The 22,640-nt window shown below is 33.9% G+C and overlaps 1 protein-coding gene across 3 annotated transcripts in view; it reads left to right on the top strand.

The window, feature by feature from the left end:
* The window catches only part of LOC118193764 (uncharacterized), a 74,210-nt gene extending 66,303 nt beyond the window's left edge, over positions 1-7,907 (top strand). For all 3 annotated transcript variants that reach the window (XR_015038609.1, XR_015038608.1, XR_015038607.1), the window contains one exon: positions 7,862-7,907. The gene's annotated coding sequence lies outside the window, so the exon portion shown is untranslated. The remainder of the gene's footprint in view (positions 1-7,861) is intronic.
* Positions 7,908-22,640: the final 14,733 nt, after the last annotated feature.

Genomic DNA, 22,640 nt, shown 5'->3' with positions numbered 1-22,640 from the left:
TTCAGGAAATGAAAAATTTTGCAGTTCGAAAAGTATTATTATCTTATAAAATACATATCTTATATATATATAATATGTATTCTATAAGTTAAATATGACCACAGCGATTAAAAATTAAGTACTGATGGTTTTCAGTAGTTATGCAAACTGAAAGGTTCAATAGTAGCTTCACTAGTACTGAAAATCGAAAAGTTCCACGTTCGATTATAGTTTAAGCAAAATAAGTTGAGAAGCAAAGTATTTCTAATTCTAATAGGCTTTCTCAAAAATTTTCAATTTAGAAGAAATAAAACTAGATTTTCTTTCTGTATAACTGGTAGTATTTTTTTTTCATCTATCTGAAGGGTCATCTTTTTTCAGAACGTTTACCTGTGGCCAATGCAGCTGTGAATCATTTCCTTGCCCATTGTCCTCTTTGAAAAAAACTTCGCTAAGCAGAAAGGATCTTAGCTATTGGCAGTACCTAAGCAAATAAGATATGAGCTATTGACAGTAATAAGCAAACCTACGAAATCTGTTTCTTCCGATTTAGGTAATTGTTTAGAGATTTAATCATAAAGTAATGGAGAAGAAACATGACATGACGTAATTGTTTTACTGATTGAAAAGCCAGATAAAAGAACTCTAATTTGATCCTTGATGCAAACAGAAGCCTTAACACTAACGCGCAACCACAAGACACTCCTCAAAATTATGAATGCTAATGCTCATTGGCATTACACGTGAAAGGAAACACGTTCCGTCCCAAATTAGGTGGTAAATTCTTCTTTCTAGAAATAAAATGATGTGAAATATTTAAACACCGCAAATTGATGTATGAACTGGCAGGTTGCTTTACAAGGCACTTGGTTGAAGATCAAGTAAAATTAATCATCACTATGCATTTTCACAAGCCAAAAAGACAGTAAATAAAAAGACAGTAAAGAGAGAAATTAAGACCGTAAAGACAGAAAAAAACAGTAATTAAATGGTTTTGTCTTTACAAAAACTTTATGGATAGAGGTTTACAAAAAGAAGCATGTTATAAATGGTCTTTCTTCCTTTATGGAAATCACTCCGATAAGATAACGTTTTCTTAAGTAATTGACGAAGTGGAAATTCATGATTATTTCAAACAATTTGCAAATGCATCTCTAAGAGCGATAGGTCGGTTGAAAGCATTCTTTGGGTCTTTTTCCTGGCTTAGCTATAGAATGACAACAGCTTTCTTTCATGCACTGAGGAAAATATACTCCTTCGCTCCTGACTGTAAACAGAATGACAAGCACTCAGTGTCTTGCAGAAGAGATGCTTCGGTGTTTCCTAACTAGCAACATATGAACCTAGACTACATCTACGTACCTGCAGTAAAACTGTCTGTAGCTCAAGCATGATAAATTCGCAATTAGAAAGCTTTGAATTTCAAAAACTGCATTTAATAGAAGTTTCTTAGAGCATAGTTTGACAGACTGAATTGCTGGCAGGGTTTTGCTGCTACTAGAAATGGAAGCAAGGATCTCCCCAATAGCATTTACAATTTCATCTGTGGTGATAATCACTCGGCCATCTTTTTCCAGAATGGTGTAGTCATTTTATAATCCACATGATTTTCTGACTCTTTACCTTACTAGTTTATTTAGCTTAGAAGCTATTCCAGACGCATAGGATATCCACGTATCTTTCTGGATTTCACATCATACTTTTCTTGAGTTCGCTGTGACTGTTTTGAAGGCCGTAGTATTTGACAATGGTGGGGTATCTACGAACACACTCACCAGATTTTCTATCTCGCTCCAGAGTTTCTTGACAATTTTCCTCCACGGTCTTTAACGTTATGAAAGTCTGCTTAATGGTATGGAAATAGGGATTTCAGCTGCCTATTTTCGCAGCAGCGTCCATTGCCAACTGAAAAATGATCACTATTAAAGGAATCAGAATAATAGCAGTGATAGCGAACAGAGAGATAGAAGAATGCAATGAAATTTCCTCGTAGGCTGGTGGAAGTACGTTTGCTCTCTGTTATTAAGGAGGCCTAGGCAGTGATCGTCTTTACTTGCCTAACAAGTGAATTCTTGTCCTTACTTCTCTAAAGAGGGTAACGGCATGAAAATCAACCATTAGGATGAATGGGGATAACACTGCTCTATTAAACTACTTAAGTCATCTTGTTCTATTTGTTGATTAGGTAACAAATAAATTATATAGAGACCAGAGATCGAAATCTGCCTGAATAGTAACAGGTAGGGAGGAGATGGATCATCAGAGGAGAGAAAGTCAAGGGATAATAGTAAAAACTCAAAACACGGAATTCACTGACATGATCATCTGAAACTTTTATGCTTGCTAAGAGTAAAATATCTCCGTAGCTTAGTTGCATAGTATGGTTTAAGAACTTCAAGCAAACATGATTATGATCATTTTAATAGTCCAGGTGGAATCCGCAGAAGTTCGAAGAAATGAAGTTGACCATCAATTCTTATTTAATCGGTGCAGCTTCTTTGGTTTTCATGGAATTTTTGCATCCATTTCACCCGATTCTGAGGTATCAGACTATATAGTTTCTGAAGAGATATTATTCTGATTGATGATTTCATTTGTTTTAGTTTCGAACTTGCTATGTTCTGTTTGTTTCAGGTCTTTAGTAACTGTTTTTAAATGAGGTTTCTGACTTTTCGAAGGTCTCATGTACTGCCGCTGTGCTATTTTTTTCTGAAAGCCAACTGAGGTCCGAGTAGCTACTGATTTAAGAGCTTTTACGGCACTAGCAAAAGATGAATTACTGCGAAGCTAAGTTTTTGCGACAGCGTTTTAGCTTCTGCGTAAATCATATTCCTGGTAATTTTAATTGCCTGCAATTTTTCTCAGCTTCGCTTTGGACGAGAACGTAAGAATGCAGTATGCTTCCTTTTTCAATTAGGAAAAGCAGAGAGTTTCTCACTCTTATGGTCTACTGCTGAGCAACGGCCACAATTGTGAGTGTTTCGGTATCACCTTCAGATGCCCAAATCTTTGGCACTGGTAACAGCGCATCGAATTTAGCATGTAGGGTCTTACGGAACAATTAAAGTACTTAGCGCAATAGTACTTAACGCATTTTGGCAGAGGAGAAGTCATATTCAGAATCCCGTATCTTGTGTTCATAAACTCTCAGTCTCTGCGGATTTTAATATGTTTTGCTTTGAATATATTCTAGTCACTGATTTAGGGAACCATTTTTTTTTCTGATGCAGATATCAAGTCATACTCGGAGAGATCTCTGCTCGAGTAATTCAAGCTTCTGCGGGGAGATATGCTAACTGCGATGTGTCCGAGAGTTGGCATTATAATCAAAGAAGTTGAGTGCTTAGAATTACTTGTCTCAATGAACAAATGTCCTGATCGCAGTCTCTTCATCTTTTTCGATTTCTCCATCTGTGAGTTAATATATCTGTACGGTTATAATGGAGACATTTTTGTTAAGTTCATCAGTTCCACAGGTAACTACTTCAAATCTAGGACACCGGATTTCATTGATGTGTGTGCCTCTTTCGTTGAAGATACGGTATTGTTTTCAGTCATGAATGAAATGATGTCAGAACTATTTTTAAAGTAAATAAGATTCAGGTCCACCACCTCTCCTATTCTGGACAGCAACAAGAGAATACAGGTTCTTGCGTTAGAATTAACCAGACCTATATGATCACAGGATCCACACAAAAAGCTTTCTCGAATACAGGAACAGCCGTCACTTATCCCCAGGTCATCCACGCTTAAGTTTAGAGACCAGCCGATTGACACCAGTGAAGACAATTAGATTCCTTCCGTCTATCGCAAGCAAATGACAGAGCAGTGAGTTGAAAATAGTGTTTCGTACTTCAACTATTAAAACCTTCCTTTACAACGATACATATCTCCAAGCATGGCAAACCCGTAAGAAGCTTTCTTGTCATTTGAAGCTGGAAACAAAAGCAGCAACCTCCTCACACGGCCAGCACTGACCTCTAAAGAGCAGAATACGAAGGAGAAAGGAAGGCTGAAAGTAATAGAAAAGAGAAGGGTAAAGACAAAGCAAAAAAATCACCAGAACCACGGGAAACTTACACCCGTACTGATCAAGAGGATGATCTCATGAAGGGCTAGCTACCTTGGGGTTGCCACATCCGTACTCAGGAAAAGTGAGCCCTAAGGTGGATATGTTTCATTAGAGCATAAAATTGTATAAAAGAAACGTTAGGAATAAATTGAGCTTTTGACTGATATTTATATACATCGTATTTACTCTTGTATTTTACCCGCTAGCTTTTTATAACAGAAAGCTCTGAAGCTTTTTAAGTATTCAATTTCCCCTTCCTCAAAGGCTCACCAGCAGCCAAGCGGTAACGTCGCTGGTTACTGGTAGTTCGACGATGATTCAAATCCTGGCGAATGGTTGGGTGTTTCGTGAATTTTCCCATACGTAAAGAGGAGACCAGTCAGTTTCCGCTAGAAAGTCCTCCTCAAATGAGTCTCATTCCTTAATCAGATAGCCCTCGCATGTTTAGTCAAAACACGCCAAACCAAACTCCTTTCTCAAGGCAGTCAGAAACCGAGCACCCCTAAATTTTTAAAACTGATTCGCGTATAGAGTGATTGATTTCGTCTTTTACAAAGAGAAACTCCCGCAAACTGCCTTCCAAGGTCACGCCGAACCTTCCCCTTTTGACTTTATTACCATGCTAAAAGCAGAAATACTTAATGCTCTTGTTAACGCTGTAATCGCAAATACTATTCTTACTCTTTGATAGTGTTCTTAAATCTTGCACTGTTAATATTGCCATGTATTCTTATTGGAACGTCAGTTTTCTTTTAAATAAGCAGTATTAGTTATAGTTACCTTAGTTTATCTGTGAATACTTTTAATTTCTTATATTCTTACTATAAACGCGTTCTCTGGAAAATAATTTTTTGGCGCAATTTTCCCTTCTCGGTTTTTCGTATGATAAAATTAGTGAAAAAAGATGGGAATATGTACGAGTAAATACAGTACATATATATATGTGTGTGTGTGATGATATGATTTAGTTCCTTGCAGTAATTTGATCAGAGACGAGTTCTTGACTAGGGAAGACATTATTTTGCAGTCGCGAGTGGATTGAGATTAGATCATCGCTGAAAATATCAGTTACCTAGTAGAAGATGCGGAGAACTTTTGAAGAATAAAAAAAAAAATCACTTGATAATCCAAATATCTCTTTATTACTTGTTGATCTCCCTATGGCATGGCACATAACAATGCGGCCAATCTGCACCATACAATTTTGACGATGACGCATTACATTTTTAATAGAACAGCTAAGCAAGAGATGTCCTTAAACTAGCAAGCGTAGGCCAAGAAAGAGGGAGGGTAGTTGGGTCGTAACGGTAATTATAGTAAAATTGTTCGTTAATCTCATTGGTTAAAACTATTATAGGCAATTCAGAAGTTTAAGATAACATAATGCGGAATTAGTTTCCAGATATGACGCAGTTTCGAGAAAGTTATTACTAGAGCGGAAGTACCAAATTAAAAAAGAGCAATTAAAAGGCCTTTTTAAGTTATAATTTTGATTTGCATATTTTTATCTTACATATTCCCCTCCCCTTCAAAGAGGAAAAGGCTTTTTAGAAGAAAACATTAAAGCAGTCGCGAAACAAAGGAAATACTATTTTGAAAATAAAATAATCATAAAATTTTGATTTAAATGTTTTAAAATAAGAAAATCTTGTAGGCATCATTCTTAATAATAAATGTAATAAATGTAAAGTTCTATTGAAAGTCTGCAAGTTCATTTTTTTGTACAACTTTAAGATCCCATAGCTTCCTCTTAATACAAACATTTCCATCTTATGGGCAAATCCGCATTAACGAATTAGTGTATGAATTTTCCTCAATGGTTAAGGAACGTGCGCGGCACTTACTTATAAAGGCCTCATTGTGGTACTAGCAAAATTTAGAAATACTGAAATGAGAACATTGAGACGTAGATACTTGATACTTAGAACGTAGAATTCGTAATGAATAAGAAACTTGCCAGTAGAGGCAGTTTTAATTACAGTTTAATTTAAATTCACATTTAGAGACGCAGCTCACATGGCACTCTAATCATGCCTATTTTCGAAACATTTACAGCCAAATAACGTCCAACCAGTAACAGAGTTACAAGCGAAGTGGCTTTATTCAACATGGCAGCTCACCAAAGGATGGTTGGTTTTGGTTTACGTTAGAAAGTTTTCAGTTCTCAGAGTTTAGGCTCCGAAATAACGATGTCATCAGAGTTACGCAAGCTCTGGCATAGGTTAATCTAGAAATGACACAGTCCAAAAATTTTGTTTCTAAAGAGGAAGTATCCAAATTAAAAATGAACAGTTAAGCATATTTGGATTACTTTTGTTTTACGTGTTTATGAACTCGGTTCACTAAAAAACTGAAAAATGTTTGTTAGACCTTTTCAGCTTTTTTCCTTATTTATGATTTATGCTATTATTTTTTAACCCGGTCTGCATGATTTCAAAATTTGCATGCAGTTTTCTTATTTCCACGTTTGGATTAAAAATTTTGCATATTGTTTTGTTTTTTCAAATATTTGATTATTACTTTTGCAAGTTTCATTTTTGGAATCGATATATTCAAAATATTTTTTTAATTTGTCTATTATTTTGCAATTTTTTTTAGTTTATCTACGTTTCTGATGCTATAGTTTTGCTATTTTTACACTGCTTACTTCGGCCTGTAGGGTTGGACTGGTAAAGACACAGATTAGTTTGATTGTTTGTCTAAGATTATTCTTATATATTAAACTTTTATTTGTGTTTCTGTCGGTTGATAAATAGACTGTTTATTTATTTACGTCTTTCGTCGCATCAACTCTCTGATGACGATGCAGTGAAAGACGCAAATTTCATATTTCTTTTCTTTTTTCTTGTAATTTGCCACAATCCATCTAGAGTTTTTGGATTTTGAATGTGGTTTATTCCGAAATGAATATTAAACGCATTTTGCATTTTATTTTATATTACCTTATATATATCTATATATATCACATATAATAAACCTAAATCTAGATTAAACATGACGTAAAATATTGAAGTAATTCACACTACCTGGGAATGTTTAGTGGCTAGAAGCATACGAATGAAAATCAACAGCAAATTAATGATTTCAGTGCGATCTATCATCTTTTCTTCATACAATTCAAAATGCAATTTTCATTTTTTATATGTAATATATAAAAAAAGGTCTTCGCCTTTTTATTTGGCGAAGTTCTGTTGCCACTTTGCTTACATTGCATTATAGAGTCTTTGGGTACTCTTTGGTTACATACAATCTTTGACCATATGTGGAAGACGATGTAGCGAATTCTCGCTATGTCTTTTGAAAGTAAACTGCAGAAGAAGGTTTAAAATAAACTTATGTTTTAAACTAAAATGAACATACGCACACACTTCGAGCTCCCAAATCACCACCACTTGTGGCTACGTAAATTAATATAAAAATTAGAATGTAGCAATCACTAGTAAATTAATATATCTAATGACTGGCTTCTTAGCTTAACTAACGCTAAATCGGCTGCACACAAGAAAGCTGAGCCGAAGAATATCAGTATAAACTGAAAGGTGTCAAACCCCGTACTAGAGAGCTAATTTCAAACTCGCAGCATAAGCATCGGAATTAAGTCCGCTACTACTATTCCTTTTAATTCTCGAAACGCAGCTTAAATACTGCTTCAGAAACTCGTTTAGAATTTGCCTCTACGTTATAACAAATTTACATTCCAGCAGGAAACTGAAATCAGAAGGGACAGGAAAGTCAAACTAAAAATAATTAGTTAGAATAAAATAAATCCTTACAACATTACACAAAGTAACTTCTCTTTTATTTCCTTAGTGTTCCAGATGTCATCCTACTGAACAGAAGAAAAAGAAAAGTAAAGTATGTAATTATTTAAATCCAGTTGATAAATGTTTGATAAATATAAATATTCATAGGTGTATCCAAAGTGTATAACCTATCCGAGGACTAATACAATATGCATATCTGATACTTAATTTAGTAAATATAATTTTATATAGAAAACTTTAACATTTCGGCTATTTTAAGCCTAAAAACTATGCATATAAATACTAGCACTACCAGCACTTAATATTAAATTCTATTATCGATCCACCAAATTAACATGTAATTATCTTATTAACACGCTTTTCATGTATACACCTCAAAATCGCAGGTTAAGTATTTTGCAAGTATCTGAAAATATATGTTTGGAGCAAATTATAAGGTAATGTTGATTCAGTGAAACACATCGTGAACTTTCACTTTCGGTACTTATATGGTACTTAAGTTTCTAAGCTTTCGCTTTAGCTTTCACGATCTCTATTAGTTGAAGAGATTAAAGCATTAATCTTCTGCATGGAACTACAAATTGGCTAAATTTAATTGAAACCAGGTGAATAGAAAGTAAAATTATTTTGTTCATGGTGAAAAAAATTTTCAGTGAGTAAAGTTTTATTTCTGAACTAAGACATTAAAGTAAATCAGCCTGTTAATTAGAAGAAATATGACTTCGACACAGTGACAGGTCTTTAAATCTAGCCTTAATCAAGTATTTCACCAGTTTGATGTAATGAAGCTAAATAAAACAGATCAGTGAAAGGCCAGTCCAAAGTGCGTCCTTATCTCTATTTACAGAACTGGGGATGTCTTTTGACGTGTAGTATAATAAGAGGAGCACCATGCCCGTTAATCTTTCAAATCATTCTCTAGGCTTCGCGAAGCTATCAACTGAAAAAGTGCATTGCATTTTGACGGAAGCAAAATCGTAAAAGTCTTGCAGTCCTTATATTTTACACTTTTAAACGTACGGAAGTAAGTAGAATTTTCATTATACAATAAAATTTTGTTTTTTTTATATACCTTTTCTCTAGGAAGGACGTATTGTTGTTAACAACTGTATTTTTAACAATGCAAGATAATAATTAGATAGAATTTGGATAATGTGAATCGAGAAAATTTCATGCACTTATAGTAGAACTGTTTTACTCTTCGTGTTATGTTAAATAGAAACGTGAACAGGAACTTCAAAATTAGCATAAAATATTTTTGACAATTTCAAAATGGAAATATATAGAAAAACTGGAATGATGTAAAAGAACTGATATTTGGAATTCTTTTAGCCAACTTCTAAATAATTAAAAGTTACAAAACTTTTTCTTTTGCTATCAGTTATATTGCTTAACTGACGCATCAAACAAACAAAATTAATTCTACATGTGAATCTGCGGTGTTGGTGTACTCTGTCATAAAAAGGAAGTTCATTAAAAGAATTTTCTCCCATGGGAAGTGGAAGATAAAAAATTTATCTGTCTTGTCTTGCACAGATTAACCGCTTTTGGAAAACGAAAAAGCATCTTAAAATGGGGAATCGTAACTACGTTTATAAAGTATTCAATGAAAAGAAATGGGTTTTTCGCAAATAAATTTTAGTTATTTTTCGAGCATGTTTTGCTTCGAAATATTATAAAATTTTTATTATTTAATAATTTCATTTTCTTCACTTACATATTTCGGTAATATTTAATTAAATGGTTTTCTATAATTTTGCTAAACAGCTTAACATTTGAGCATGTAACATGTAACGGATTATAACGGGTTTACATGATTGAGAAATTTTCTGTTTAATGTAATGAGCTAGTTATTTTTCAATTTTTACCTGGAAGTCGATTTTTATTTTTTATTTCTATTTTAATCTTCCCTTAGTTTTCCGTAACAGATAATTAAGGTTGTTTACGTTTCAAACTTGTGAGCAAACACCCATTAATAATTTAAAATACTAAAAGGTTCATTTTCTACGTATATTGTTAAATCTCTCTTTTCCAGTTTTTCATAAAATAACCAATTTTAGGTTTTAAAATTTTCATTCCTTTTTTAACTTCATTAAATTAGCATTATAATATCATACCCGTTGTAAGATTTTCACTAGTGTAATTCTCAGTTACTGTAGAAAGTGACGAATCTTAAGAACTAGTTAGCAAATAATCGCTTAAGTTTGTGTGACAAGAAACAACAAGATGGAAGGGTAACTAACCCTTTATTAATTTCAATAAGATTTAACAAAGCTCCGTCTTGGAGTGTACAATAAAAGCCGGCACTTGGGCTTGAACTTAAAAGACTAAGAATTAAACTAAAACTAAGATTAACTAAAGAAATATAGCCGAAGCTATCAAGATTCTAATCGAGTTGGCCTCTTAACTCTAATTGACTACGAAGGTTATCAAAGGTCTGAGTACGGCCGAGCGTAATAACAGCTTTGAGAGAGAGAGTGGCCAAGAGGCAGACGCGCGTAAATCAGAAACTCAGATACTCTTTGTAAGTAACTTCGCGGTTTAAATACCGCTTCTCCTCGTTAAGAACTCAGAAAGATTCCAAAACTACGTTCTGGCCGGAAGTAGTAAGTTGAAGTTAAGAATTTGAGAGGAAAGGAACTTTAACTTAAAATTTAATTGTTAATAAAATTAACATAATCCTTAGACCGTATGATTTACTATATCTCTTTTTATGAATTTATTTTACCTTTTTCTTTCTTCAAATCAATATTCTCCATATAGGGAAATAAATTTAATTACAAATAAAACCAAATTCACATGCAAAACGTTTTCTCCTTAAATTAATAGAAAGCATCTATAATATTTTATGACTAAAATTTTTTTCACTCAAGCTTATCGAAAATTTCAAATGATAAACAATGGCAATGATTACTAACATCCTTAAACTTTTCCTTTAAAATAGTACCACCTAATGAAAAGAAGTCAAGACGAAAACTTTTGTTTTAATTCATGCAGCCTATATCTGCTGTTACGAATTAAGAAAATGGAAAAGAAAAGCTATGAAAATTTGATTAATAGCATAGACAATAATCTCGAGCGTTTAAACTGGTCATTAATAGTGAAAAATCAATAGAACTTTCAATTGCAGCCAGATATTCGGGGTATGGGTTAAGAAAATACTTTTTGTGCTTATACAAATCAACTGGACGCAAGAGTCGGAGCGAAATCTCAGTCAATGATGTTGGCACCTGTGTGTCGTAGAAAGCACAAATCAGGGGTAAAGAGGCGTTAGAAAGTTAGGGAATAGGATGGATGGCACATGACTAACACTGACCATTTTCCTTCGCACCGTCAATGGCCATATGATGTTCAGTGGCTGCCCAGATATGAACGTATCCCCGAATGTATATGGTTTTCTTTTGTTTTATAATTATAATGGCAAAGTATGCGATGGCTATCTCCTTAAAGGAATTGGTTCCTTCGTGGAGGTATTTATAAAGGAAGTTGGATCGTATCCACATTACACATTTGGAAAACTACGAAATGCCCCTGTAGCCAGCTCATTCGATTGGGATCAAACCCAGCTTGAACTGCCAGTCAGTGACTTTGTCGCTCGGCCGTTGGTGGGTCTTCGAACATATATGAGACGACTTTTATTGGACAGTACATACTAGAATGATATTCCGTTAGCCAATAAACTTGCGAAAGAAACTGCACAAGACACAGTAAAAATAAGCAGTGACATACTATACATACCATTGCCAAGATGTCATCGCATTACTTTGCGATGAATAGCAGTGGCAGCATGGCAACAGGAAAGGGATATTATACAAAAGGAAAGGACGACTTTCAATATATTTCCAAATAGTGATACCAATAGACTTATAGCTACTGCAGAGAAATGGGAGTCTGTCAGGCCATAGTTCTTTTCCTACCAAGTAAAGACCGCAGAAGACTTTAAATATCATCAAAATAATGAATATGATATCAAATATAGGCCCAAGTTTATGTCATCTCTGATGAAAAATTATTCCACCTGAAGAAAAGCTCCTTTACTTCAACAGTTTTTTTTCCTTCAGGTCTTTTGAGTGCATAAAACGTGCATTAAGATATTAGATTTCATTTTACAAGATTTCTTGTAAGCTACATTCTAACAAGCACTCATCATAGGAAGCAGTACATCGTCATGAGTACAAAAGCCGCGCATATACTGCGAATTCATTCTCAGATCTGCTCAAGCATTAATGCTTAAGAATTATTGAACCTTAAAAAATCTAACTTGCAGAAATTTGCAGTCGAAAGGCAGCACCTGTCTGCTATCAGTTATCAGCTACCTACCTACTAATGATCAATGAGAATTATCAGCCCTGCTTACAGAGATCTCTGCAAAACCAGCTTAGGACAGATAGATTAGACGGGTAAAAACACGGAGGACACTTTTTATGTCCTCATGTTAAGTAGGTATCTTTCTTACATACTATCTCACTAGAACAAAACGCTAATTATTAGAAACTGAATGTCATCTATGGGATTTTTAATATAAATCTTTTTGTGAGTCTACCCATTCCGCAGCGCAAGCCTCTGTAATCGCTGGCGCCCAGTCCCCTTTTCAGGAACCCGAACTCTTGCCGTGCTTGAAATTATCAAGCATTTGATGTATACCTGGCAATTAAATAGCAGGATGTTGCATAGAAATTGCATGCATGCTGAGTAACTGCTCCAATTCAAGACAGGTACGGCGTTACAAAACACTGACAGTTTCCAGTTTTTAGTTGTTTTATCCAAATTAACGGCTCTCCTGATCTGAAATTGCAAGGATTTCTCTCTTATTCATGTATATTCTACATATTAATTTTCTTCACAAGTAGATCATTTTGTTTAGGCATTAGGCTTCTTTCGAAGCAGGAAACATGAAAAATCAGCAATGTCCTCGATCGAACTCAGGGCCTCTCGGCTGCTAGCCATACGTGCTTCCAGTTACACCACGAAGGTACGCGGCAAGGAGGGAGAAAATACTTCGCAATGTTTTACGTATGCATCATTTTCCCACTATTCGCAAAGAGTATTTTACATTGTTAGTCCCAGATCATCAGGCGACCACTCGTTTCGAGAACTTTTATTCGAGCTGTCAACAGCAAAGCCGAATTGCTGTTTTTAGATCTATTTTCTTTCTTTTCTTTTCTGTTGTCTTCATTATCAAAGCATAGGTCATTCGAAAAGAGACAAAATCACAATATGTTTTATTTAAATATAGTGCCTTCAAGAGATAATGAAAAAAAGTTTTTTTTTCCTTTTCCTATAGCTTTAAAAAGTGATAAAAACAGGGAATAAATTTACCATTGAAGGTAATAATAAAAATTTAGAATATCATTTGCATAACTGGAGGCTCCCAGTACTTTTTTATTGGTGCTTAATTTTAGACCAGGAGAGCCCCGATAATATTCATGAGCATAAGCGCTTCGAAGAGATTTAGAAAACATTGAAGCTTAACGTTTGAAATATTATGCATGATGTTTCAGAGAAATCGTTTACCTGGCTCAAGAATATGAGTTTTAGTTGGAGGACAGAAATGATCCTTCTTCCTCCTTTGCAATCGCTCCTTTGCATCCTTAGCAATCGGAAGGTCTGGAGTTTGAAACTCTTCTAGAGCGCTGTTCATTTTTCACCTCTTCTGCTTCAGTAAACCTAATGACTCTAAAATATCTCCCGAACTAAAAGGTGATGGAAGATAATTCGTTACCATCAAGGTTGGCGATTGGGTCCTGTCCTCCCCAATCGCCCTTTAAGGGAGGTGGAGAATGTAAGATTTTTCTTCCGCTTGCCTTCATGGTGTAATTGGAAAACATATCCGGCTACCGATTGGAAGAACGAAGTTCCAATTCCCGGTGAGAGCAATGAATATTTTTCACATCTCCTGCTTCGATAATGACGCTACAAGTTTATCACAGGTTAAAAAAACATTTGACGACGGACATTTGAAGGCAATCAAATGTCCGTCGCAATGATACAACCTTCGCTTTCAAGATTCACCCAAGTCGTCCACCGAGTATAACCATTTCTAATGATTGCTGTCTGGCTTTTCAAACACATGAGCAGCTGCAATTGCGTTTCAGTTTGCTACCGATTATTTTATGACAATAGGAAGATAGATATTTGCTTCAACTATGTAAAAAAGGTTTCACGTATGAGCACGTTTAAACTTCTTGTGTATGTTTTACCGATTCATTTGCATAGAGTGGTTTGAATGTTCTGGACAAGACAGCAAGTCCGAAAAAAGGAGAGAACAACAGAACATAGTCAAGTTCGCAGGTGAATTCAGGTACCTACTACACTGTGTTCTGCCATATCGCGTAGCACTTTCTTTAGAGTTGTGTATTTGATTTAACGGTGATAAGGAATCAAAATTGACGTAGAGCCACTAAATCATAAAGTTTCAATCTTATAAGACTTATAATTTTTTTTAATTTAGGAATCAGTATTAGACACACAAGAATATCATACTTCAATTATAACTCTTTTGAGATTTCAGCGATTGGACATTAATTTAAATAACTACATTCAGATGCCAATGATTGAAAATGGCTCAATCGACTTATTATAATGGCTTATTATGTAAGAAGCAAACAGAAGGCCCTCCGCCTTCATGTTCCTTTTGATGCATTTTCGTTCAGCGTTTCGCATCCGCTTTGCGTATCATACATAGTAAAATCTCTTTGTCATCGACAACTTTTCTTCTATTTTTTTCCTGAAATTGGAGAATGAAACAACCTCCATTTTCTGCATATAATAATACTTCTATTTTAGTTATTATTCCAATAGGGATCCTAATATTTCCGCAAGCCATTATTATTGTTTGGAGATACTAGAAGCGTTGAAGCAAAGCTGGATTACTTCAGCACTCTAAGTAACTTATAATGATGCAAGAAAATCGTGACAGATTTAATATGAGCACTACAATATTTATTATTTGTGATCTGAATTGATACTGCAGTCTTATTGCTGATGTTGCAATCCTAAGAATATTTGACAATGTCACATTAGTTACTATGCTCCTGGATTTAAATTTAATAACATCATAGGAAAGATTACCTTTCAAATATAAATACGGTCACACATAGACCACTGTTTGATAACTTACGTGCACAGAAGAGGGCGCCGTTCTTGGGAGAATAATTTCCAGTAATCTGACCCACTCTTTTATGTGGTGATGATGAGTGTTGGATCACACTGAAATTCGCGCAAATCTGACTGCAGCTCTTTTTGCTGATATTCAGTTTTTCATTTGAATAAGTTATAAGTCATTAAGAAGCTGCATTTGTATATGAAATGTTTAAAAATCTTGAAATCGGTGATTAAGTTTTAATATCAAGATCTTCCATGTTTTATGAAGGTTACACGCTCCTATTCGGAAAACTGCTTCCAATGAAAAAAATTAAGCATAATAATTTTTGCAAACTCAAGTAAATATATATTACCTTAATACATTATTATACTTTTGTAAGATTTTTGCTGATTTAATTATTCACGTAAATCACTCAACGTAAATATATATTATCTTAATACCTTATTATACTTTTGTAAGATTTTTGCAGATTTAATTTTTTTGGAATAATGGATAATATCATTATTTGAAAAACTAACTGATTTTCCTTTTGAGGTAAATATAGGGCATTTAAATATTTATTAATAATAATAACAAATGCCAGTAAGTTATTAATTTGTTTGAAAGGAGGAGAAGCCACACAGAAGAATTTTAATCCTAAGCTAGGACTTGCTATGCCTTTTCTAAAGTAAATTAAATACAGTTATTACTTCGAAATAATGTGACAGGCGGGAATGACGAAGTGCTAAAAAAGCACTTCTTTAGAAGAAACGTATGTCATAAAAATGTAGTTTTAATACAAATCAAATTAATACAAAATAGTATTAAAATAATTATGCTACTTAAAATCGGAGTTATTTTGATGTCATGTCTTCATAAAAATAACAACCTGATCTGACTACTCAGTAAGGTCTTTTAATTTTTTTATCAAGCAGAATTTCTTCGTAGCAAGCTAATAATTTTTTATTCCCTATCTTAAACGTTAAAAGGTGTTCTTCATTAGAATTTAGGTTCTCCAAAATTTGAGATTATTTTTTATTTAAGCTGAGACCTTCTGTCAAATTTAATTTCTCATATGCTTTTCTGTTAAATCTTGGTTTGAGGTGTATGCTACTTTAGTAGCCCTTTGTTTTCGCCTCTTTATAAGCTTATCAATTGTCAGGTCAGCTCCTTTCTTTGTGAGCCAACATTTTAGATGTCTTTTATACTGGATATATTCCGTGCCGTAATTGATAGACTAAGATCTATATTTCAGTTCTTGATGCATTAATTATGAAAGCCTTCTTAATTCTTGGCAGATTTTCTTTTAAAAGCTTGCCAAGTAGTAACATTTTTACCACGGACTATCTTTCCTATGATTTAGTATACCCATCAGTAATTGAGTTCATAACCAGCTAAATATAAGTAGTTTTACCCAGATCAGAATATCGTCGAAGAGGTTAATTGCAAGGGTCCTTTTATGGATTTTCCCAGTGCTCCCAGTTCCCTTGAATACGAACCAGTTTCCCTTAAAAAGTCCTCTATGAAGGCATATTTTTCCTTAGGAAGATAACCCTCATGGGTTTTACCTTTTTTATTAAACAAACAAACGATTATGAGATTTTAATTAATTGGAATTTTCATTTTCTATTCAAGCTTCTATATAATCCGCAACATTAATTTTTGTCTGCAGCTTTAGGGAAAAAGTATTTTCAGGTATAAGCAGCCTGATTTGGACTTCATTCTGAAAACAGTCTTGTGAATATTTTTAAGTTTTATTTGCACAAAGCAATAAAAGGTAACAGGAGCAAAATGAGCTGTTTCCAGGATGAAAAAATCATTTTCTCACTTGCTCAAAAATTACATGGTATGCGCCGGGAGAATAAATCGTAAAGCAGTAAAACTGTAATTTTAGAATTAACATCTTCAAATTAATGCCATATATAGTTTCAAAAACGTGTCCTAATAAAGAACTTCTTTAGTTTCACAAGATTGTTAAAACACCCTTAGACAATCCTTAGTCTACATTTGTGCACAATATTACCATCAAAGTGAGACGAAATTTCTCAGTTTTTATTTCATTTTACTCTATGCAAGAACAATAAACTATGTGCAACATCCCAGGCTAACTCGAAATTCTTAACTGCTTATAGTTATTTTCGAAGCTTCGTCACAAACTTTAAATGCGTTATTTTTTGCGAAATACTGTATATTAATAAATTAACATTTTCCAAACACAAGTGTTTTAGTTTCATTGCACAGCTCTTTTGCTTTTTATTTTGCTGATTTTTCGAGCGAGTTTTAGCTTCAGGAAATAAATATATCTGCAGTAATAGCGAAACAGTGACTATCTACTCCTTTCTTTTCGGCCATCGACGGAACAGCTGGCCCTCTGGATAAGGTGTTTTGCAGCTTGTTGGATTCCGTCGATGGAATTAAAAATAAATAAATAAAAATAAACAGCTTAGTACTATGTCCTTCGGGAATTAATTACATTTAAAGCTTAGTGCTGTTTCTTCCGGGAATTGATTACACTTAGAGCTTAGTGCTGTGTCCTCCGGGAATTGGTCACGCTAAACGAAGAACATTGAAAGAAGACCAGAAAATGGAAAGAAGGTGCATGGTGGGGACTGTTGAGACTAAGGGGAATACTTTTCACTATTATGGTACATGTTAGGCATACAGATATATTAAGGATATGGTATAGACTCAGGTAAAGATGAAATCTGAGCAAATACATTACAAATTATGAAATACATTAAATGAGTTCTGGATTAATCATAATATTAAACATAATTAAGAACAAAACGAGCAACCAAAAGTACAAGACATTAAGTAAATTAATATATGTACAGAACGGGCTGCTGACTGCACGGTGTCCAAGGAAAGAAGTCACTCTAAGCTGTCAGTAATGTTTTTAGCAATGGTAGTGCAGTCTCTAATGTGGCTGAGCGCATATTCATTCTTAATTGTGTTCTTGAACCATGCCGGCATATTGATTGCAGCTGGTCTTTTTAAATTTGAATTCGCTGTGTGCGGGCAATCGTACAGATAGTGAAGTCAGTACCTACTAATCAAAAGACATAGAAAAATCCTTGTATCAGTTTAAATTATAACGCCATGCTGCAGTAAAAGAAATAACCAAAATTTTAGACATTGCCTTTATTACAATGCATTACAATGCATTATGAAAAGCGCTCGGAAGCTATCTCCGTAAGGGAAGAAATGACTTTATCGAGGCCTTGGCTGATATTCACTGTACATCATGGAGGAGGAATCCAAAAAGACGCCTTCTTCCTACTACGTCTGACGCAGTGCTGCCGAGCTTTGGTAGCCGAAGCGGGTGCGGTACTTTTGTTTACATCCAAAGCATGTTACTTTGACAGCGGTTTGGTAATACTTCCCCACATGACAGTTCCTCACAGATTAAAAAGAAGGGACATTTTTGCACAAAAGAAACATTCATAGCTGGATGGTAATTTGTATAGTTTAGTGACATATCCGCACAAATCATATCTTCGTAATCTTTCCATAACTTGCAACAGTGATTTTGATTATGAATTTGTTTCATAAAATTCTAAGCTTCTTGACTACAGAAACAGAGATTTTAGCAAAATTTTTATGTTATGTATAAATAATGATAAATGCTTTAAAGTGCCTTTAAAATGTCAAAATATTGCACAAATATGACACACTTTAGAGCTCAGTTTCCTTATAACTAACTGGTATAAGCGTGAAAATTTGTGTACTTCTTCCGATGTTCTTGATAGTACCTTTGCTACTTTTATTTTTTGTTCCAAACATCAAAATGTTTTTAATAAAATGCATCTTTTATCATCCACATAATACTGTAATATGCACTTTTCATAAAATTTGCGGTTTCAAAATCGTTTAAAGTCATGTAAAAGGCATCATTAATATTGTTACATCAATCAATTGTTACATTTTGGATTTCCTTGCAATGTGTAAATTTCAGATATTAGTGAATTTAGATCAATTAGCTGTTTTAACTGTTTCAAAAAATGAAGAAATATTGGTATGCAGAGTAAGGGAATTATAATTGCAATCTGATAACAATGAGGTTAATGTTTAATGTTTAAATGTGTTATTACTTATTATATTATCAGAAAGCTATTAAATTGGGGAAAATTTCTAAGAGTGGTATTGAATGCGCTGCCAAAATATATTTACTAGAAATCTGAATTTGATAATGAGGGTATCTAAAAACGTGCTTTAAGTCAAAAGTTTGCAAGTTGATGGCACATAAAATTGTATGTGTTAAAATATTTGTAAGTCGGCTCATAGGTCAGGTTAAGTTTTTAATATAGGGTAAAGCATGCAAGGGCTATCTGCCTGAGGAAGAAATGCTTTCGTGAAAGACTTTTTAAGAAAATCTGACCTTTTTGAGTGCGTATTAAACATAATGCATGTATCTTTCATTCAATTTATATTTACACATATTTCTTATGCAAAATATATGATATATGCTAAATTATTGTAAATTACTTCACTCGAAAACTGTAGTGAATGCACAGAAAATAAAGATTTGCACATACCGAAAATTAAGAAAATTAAACACATATGAGTATTTATGCATATCCTAATAAAAACATGAATCTTTCTTTAACTATACATAAATATTTATTAAATTATTTATAAATATATTTGGAAATGAAGAATTTGTTCATTCACAAACTTCTGTGAACATTACTGTAAAGAAATCTACTTATTAAACATATCTAAATTTATAATGATTATAAATTTTAGAGTTCCTCACTCTTTTTCTCTAAGGTGAACGTCGAGGAACCTGTAAACTGTTTAGCGGCTTATTGATGAGTTCAAACAACGAAAACATAAACTTGAGAAGGGTTAAAATACCCTTTGTTTCACTCAAATAGGAATAACAGTCGGCCCCTTTCTATGGCTTACAGCAAAGCCGCTACTCGGGCTTTAACTCAGAATAAGAATTAAGAAGCTAAACTATAACTAACTAAACGAGACTCAGCCAAAAGCTAAACACAAGTATCTAACGTAGTTGTCCATCTAAATTAAACTAGCCGGCGAATATCAGATGGCACGTAATAATACGATCGATCGTAACAGCTTCTAGAGAGACTAAGCCCGAAGGCAAACATGCGCTACTCAGGTTTTCCTCACGAAGTAAGTTGTACCTTCCTTAAATACTTCTAACTCATTTGCATTCAACGCGATTCTAAAAATTCATTCTGGTAGGGAGTTGTAAGTTGAAGCAATAATTGATGGGAAAACTACTTTGAAATTAAAATAACTGTTATAAAATTAAAATATACCTTACAAAATATTATCTAAATATATAATGACCTTAACATTTAATTGTAAACATAAACTGAAATGTTGTTGAAAAATATGTGTATAAAACTATTTAAGGAAGAATTGTTCGTACTAAAAAACAATCTATTAAGAGGTGTTGTAAACCACAGTCTATAAGATGCATACTTAAGTAATAAAGTAGAATTTTTGAAATATGTATTTTTGATGTAAACGATGTCTTAAAACCTAAAAGTTATCTCATATTTGAGAACGTATTTCAGAAAGGAGGTCTGTAAACAGAAAAGAAACAATGCGTGATTTTAATATTAACAATATACTGAACTTTGATTTCAATTTTTAAAATCGTTAACTGAATAAAATCGAATTTCCTTGAAATGTCTTTCTAATGTAATTAGTGAAAATTTCGGAAAACACTTCACTCAAATTAAAAACCTATTCTTAGCATGGAAAAAATATAGAATTTAATTCCCTTCAGAATGAAATATTTGTTTAAAAATGTATTCTTTCAAATACTTAGGACTCTAAATATTGTAGGAAATATATAAATTTATACCTATATTTACGACGTAATTACAAAATGTTCAGCTCTGAACATGTCAGAATCTATTGATCTTAATGGCAAGTCACTAACTATTTTTGATAAACAAGAGGGGTGTATCACTGCTTCAAGGGAGTGTGTGGCAAAAACCAGTTTGGGCCTCTCCCCTCTTTCTTACCTCCCTGCCTTGTATATAGGTAGGTGTGTGGTGTGTGGTGTATTTAAATATGGCAAAGCACACTAGGGCTATCTGCCTAAGGGGAGGGATGCCTTCGTGGAGGACTTTCTAAAGGAAACTGGCTCGTATACACGTTACACATGGGGAAAACTACGAAAACACCCATGCAGCCAGCCCGCGAACATGGCTGCATGCATGGGTTTCGCGCGAAAACACCCATGCAGCCAGCTCGGCCGCTGGTGGGTATATAGGTAGGAAACAAAGAACGGGGATACCTGGGGGGTATCACTGTTTGGTAGGTATATGATCCAGTTTTCCACTATCTGGAGGCAACGTCTCGCGTACCGCCGAAACAAAGAACTCCTTAGAGGTTCTTTGGCCGAAAGGTGTTCCATCGGGAGTGATTGAGAACTAGCGATTACATATACACGGCTACAGAGATGCTGTTTATGTAAAGGAGATAAACAGCTGATCTGTTGGTTACATAATAAAATTATATATACACGGGAAATCACAAAAGCTCCCGCATTGGGTCGAAGAAATGCTACCAGTATTCAGCATTCTTACCGCTCGGTTGATGATCGCTGGTGTCACGAGGAAACGTATACTGGTACTTCCCAAATAGAATGAAACTTGTCTAAACTGGTAGCAAGTTTAAAATAAGATATGGTTAAGAGAAAAAAGTATTTTGAGAAACAGGAAATTTCGCAGTAAATTAGAAAGTCTTTGCGATTTAATGAAACCGTCTGTTATGTACGAAAATGGTTGCTTTGCTGAGAGTCCGTTAATTATCTTGAAACTACTTTTTAGTTTTACATAGCAGTAAATAGAAAGTACTTTATGTCTATATATACATATATAAAGGATGTCGAAGATTTTATAGCTTTGCCTTTGTATTCTATTTTAATTCTTAATTTTTTAAATTTTATTTTTAGGAAATTATGGGCTGGAGAATTTCAGTGAATTCTTTGTGGCTATTCATGCTGTATTTTGTGATCGTTGCGTGTATTATACACTATGCAGATTCAGCTCCTACACAAGCAACACAGAATTTCCTTCTCTTATGTGAACCCGGTTCAGGAAGGAGGGACATATGCGAACGATGTGCTAAAGTAACGAAAAATAAAGATGTGTACGAACTGTGTTGCGAAAATCGGCTTGAGGTTCTAGACTGGTGCAAAACATTCTTGAATTACAATTTGTAAAATATCTAGGTCTTTAATAAAAGTAGCGAAGTAATAAAAAAACTGTTGAATTATGATGCTCATTGCATGGAGTATATATTCATAGATGCTTCAATAATATGTGAGATATGCGACATTTTGCTAATCGTAATTATTACATTAACTGAAATCATGATGAAATCAAAATCATAAGAATGTATTTATGCTAAATTATACGTTGTATTGTTCATTTCTGATGTATTATTTCCTTTCGAGTATCAAAGAACAATTATGAAATACTCAGCTGGTTGTAGTATATATTTCCCTCACTATATGGTTGTGATAATATATGATGAAGAACTCTGCAAGTTCTGAAAGAAAAGTTCCACTTTCATGAAATAAACGTGTAATAAATGTCATTTATTTTACCCTATTTATTAAACTTTTTATTTGAGTGATATGTTGTACATATATTTTAATATATTAATTCATTTTAAGAAACGTTTTGATATTTGTTTGCTACGCTTTGGAGAGACTATTGTTGTTAACTACATGTTCTTCACATAACTGAAT

Source organism: Stegodyphus dumicola, chromosome X1 (genome assembly GCF_044657685.1).
Source record: "Stegodyphus dumicola isolate Sdum_Otavi_A_Nest chromosome X1, ASM4465768v1".
Classification (NCBI taxonomy): domain Eukaryota; kingdom Metazoa; phylum Arthropoda; class Arachnida; order Araneae; family Eresidae; genus Stegodyphus; species Stegodyphus dumicola.
This window is presented reverse-complemented; position numbering and strand designations above follow the sequence as displayed.